Source organism: Neophocaena asiaeorientalis, unplaced genomic scaffold (genome assembly GCF_003031525.2).
Source record: "Neophocaena asiaeorientalis asiaeorientalis breed wild unplaced genomic scaffold, Neophocaena_asiaeorientalis_V1.1 scaffold345, whole genome shotgun sequence".
Taxonomy (NCBI): domain Eukaryota; kingdom Metazoa; phylum Chordata; class Mammalia; order Artiodactyla; family Phocoenidae; genus Neophocaena; species Neophocaena asiaeorientalis.
In genome coordinates, this window is record NW_020175181.1 from 3115161 (window position 1) to 3115367 (window position 207).

A 207-nucleotide genomic window follows, 5' to 3' on the forward strand; every position below is an offset into this window, starting at 1 on the left:
GGGATGCCCCTAGCGCGCCTCACCTGCGGGAGGGCACGTCCCGGGCTTTTATCTTCTGAGACGGGCCTGCGGGGGGGAAGGCGCTGATTAACCCATCCTTCCTGCCACCGCCCACCCCGAGCTTCCACGCAGCCGTCGCCGCCAGCTCGCCGCCCGGTGTCGGAGCTTGGGGCCGCCAGGGGCCCTGCAACTCGCCCCCGCGCTCCT